Raw genomic sequence first — 2,500 nt, forward strand, 5'->3', positions numbered from 1 at the left:
TTCTTTACGCCACAATTCCGAGCGCCTCGAGAGCACGCGGATTCGGCGATGGGCACATCCCGCTTCACTCGCCGTTACTGAGGGAATCCTCGTTAGTTTCTTTTCCTCCGCTTAGTAATATGCTTAAATTCAGCGGGTAACCTCGTCCGACCTCAGGCCGAAAATTGGAGCCCAGCTCCAGGCGTTCGTCGACGAGCAGCCTACCGCGGCGGCGGGCGTTCTGCGACGGGCATTAGACGGCGGGCGCTTGACTGGCAGGGCGAGCTCGCGAGCCGCAGTCCTCTTCGAGGCCGACTCGCGAGACTCGCTCGCCTGCGTCGCCGTGCCGCGTCGCAACCCAAATTGCACGCAGTAGGCAGTTCGTGCTGTCATAAGCGGGACGACCAGCGCGCCCGTACGGACCGCCAGCCGACACCGCACCAGCCCGACGCGGCTTCTCCTTTTTAGGGGAGACAAACCGCGCGGGAGCGTTTGAAACGCGACCCTGAGGCGGGCGCGGCTCCGGGATTGACCCGACGCCGCAATTTGCGTTCAGAACGTCGATGCTCAATGTGTCCTGCAATTCACATTAATTCACGCAGCTAGCTGCGTCCTTCATCGACTCGCGAGCCGAGTGATCCACCGCCAAGAGCCCTCGATTGACATTTGTTCTGCACTGCGCCGCGCACAATGTGGTAGCATTCGAAAATTACTGGCGCCGAGCGGTCGACCCGACCTAGTCGGTTCGCCGACGCATGAAGCCGGCTTCGCGGAGCTGGCACTCGGCGCGCAATTTACCAGGTGACCGGTGGCGTTGGGATCCCGGCAGCGGCCGGGGTACCTTCGCCGTTCGGGCGGTCGCGCACGCGCGCACATTGGAGTGACGCACGTGCGGTCGCAGCCGTTTCTCGAGCCTCGCCTCGACCGTTGTGCGCTGACGCCCAACGTCGACCGTTAATGATCCTTCCGCAGGTTCACCTACGGAAACCTTGTTACGACTTTTACTTCCTCTAAATGATCAAGTTAGATCGTCTTCTCGGACACCGGCCCGGCCGTTGCCGACCGCGCCAGGTCCAATCGGAGGACCTCACTAAACCATTCAATCGGTAGTAGCGACGGGCGGTGTGTACAAAGGGCAGGGACGTAATCAACGCGAGCTGATGACTCGCGCTTACTGGGCATTCCTCGTTCAAGGGAAACAATTGCAATTCCCTATCCCTAGCACGACCGGGGTTCAGCGGGTTACCCGGACCTTTCGGCCAAGGCGAGCACACGCTGATCCGGTCAGTGTAGCGCGCGTGCGGCCCCGAACATCTAAGGGCATCACAGACCTGTTATTGCTCAATCTCGTGTGGCTAAACGCCACTAGTCCCTCTAAGAAGTTAAACGCCGACCGATCGGGTCGCGTAACTAGTTAGCAAGCCAGAGTCTCGTTCGTTATCGGAATTAACCAGACAAATCGCTCCACCAACTAAGAACGGCCATGCACCACCACCCACAGAATCAAGAAAGAGCTCTCAATCTGTCAATCCTCACTGTGTCCGGGCCGGGTGAGATTCCCCGTGTTGAGTCAAATTAAGCCGCAGGCTCCACGCCTGGTGGTGCCCTTCCGTCAATTCCTTTAAGTTTCAGCTTTGCAACCATACTTCCCCCGGAACCCAAAGACTTTGGTTTCCCGCAAGCTGCCGGGGAGGTCGTCAAACTAACGCCCCCCGATCGCTGGTTGGCATCGTTTATAGTCAGAACTAGGACGGTATCTGATCGTCTTCGAACCTCTGACTTTCGCTCTTGATTAAAGAAAACATTCTTGGCAAATGCTTTCGCAGTCGCTCGTCTTGCGCCGATCCAAGAATTTCACCTCTAGCGGCACAGTACGAATGCCCCCGTCCGTCCCTCTTAATCATTACCTCGCGCTCCGAAAACCAACAAAATAGAACCGAGGTCCTATTCCATTATTCCATGCACCATTATTCAGGCGAGCCGCCTGCTTTGAACACTCTAATTTTTTCAAAGTAAACGTCCCGGCCGCCGCCGACACTCAGTCAAGGGCACCGGCGGAGCGCCGGGGGTGAGGGCCAGGTGCGGCCAGTGCACGCCTTGCGACGGACCGGCCGCCTGCGCCCAAGATCCAACTACGAGCTTTTTAACCGCAACAACTTAAATATACACTTTTGGAGCTGGAATTACCGCGGCTGCTGGCACCAGACTTGCCCTCCAATGGATACTCGTTAAAGGTTTTAAAGTGTGCTCATTCCAATTACAGGGCCTCGTTTAGAGTCCTGTATTGTTATTTTTCGTCACTACCTCCCCGCGTCGGGAATGGGTAATTTGCGCGCCTGCTGCCTTCCTTGGATGTGGTAGCCGTTTCTCAGGCTCCCTCTCCGGAATCGAACCCTGATTCCCCGTCACCCGTAAGAACCTCGGTAGGCCGATACCCTACCGACGAAAGTTGATAGGGCAGACACTTGAATGATCCGTCGCCGGTGCGAGACCGTGCGATCCGCTGAGTTACCCAGAGTCG

At 57.3% G+C, this 2,500-nt stretch overlaps 3 non-coding genes across 3 annotated transcripts in view; all 3 read right to left on the reverse strand.

The window, feature by feature from the left end:
• LOC145208173 (large subunit ribosomal RNA) overlaps nt 1–160 on the reverse strand; it is a 3,650-nt gene extending 3,490 nt beyond the window's left edge. Inside the window, exon 1 of the ribosomal RNA XR_013854509.1 lies at nt 1–160. This exon is cut by the window's left edge and continues 3,490 nt beyond it. This is a non-coding gene — a ribosomal RNA (large subunit ribosomal RNA).
• Nucleotides 161–479: 319 nt separating this feature from the next.
• Nucleotides 480–633, reverse strand: LOC145208177 (5.8S ribosomal RNA). Its single transcript, XR_013854511.1, has one exon. It is a non-coding gene; the product is annotated as a 5.8S ribosomal RNA (ribosomal RNA).
• A 301-nt stretch (nt 634–934) lies between these two features.
• The window catches only part of LOC145208171 (small subunit ribosomal RNA), a 1,824-nt gene continuing 258 nt past the window's right edge, over nt 935–2,500 (reverse strand). The window contains exon 1 of the ribosomal RNA XR_013854507.1: nt 935–2,500. This exon is cut by the window's right edge and continues 258 nt beyond it. This is a non-coding gene — a ribosomal RNA (small subunit ribosomal RNA).

Source organism: Phallusia mammillata, unplaced genomic scaffold (genome assembly GCF_965637545.1).
Source record: "Phallusia mammillata unplaced genomic scaffold, kaPhaMamm4.hap1.1 HAP1_SCAFFOLD_217, whole genome shotgun sequence".
NCBI lineage: Eukaryota > Metazoa > Chordata > Ascidiacea > Phlebobranchia > Ascidiidae > Phallusia > Phallusia mammillata.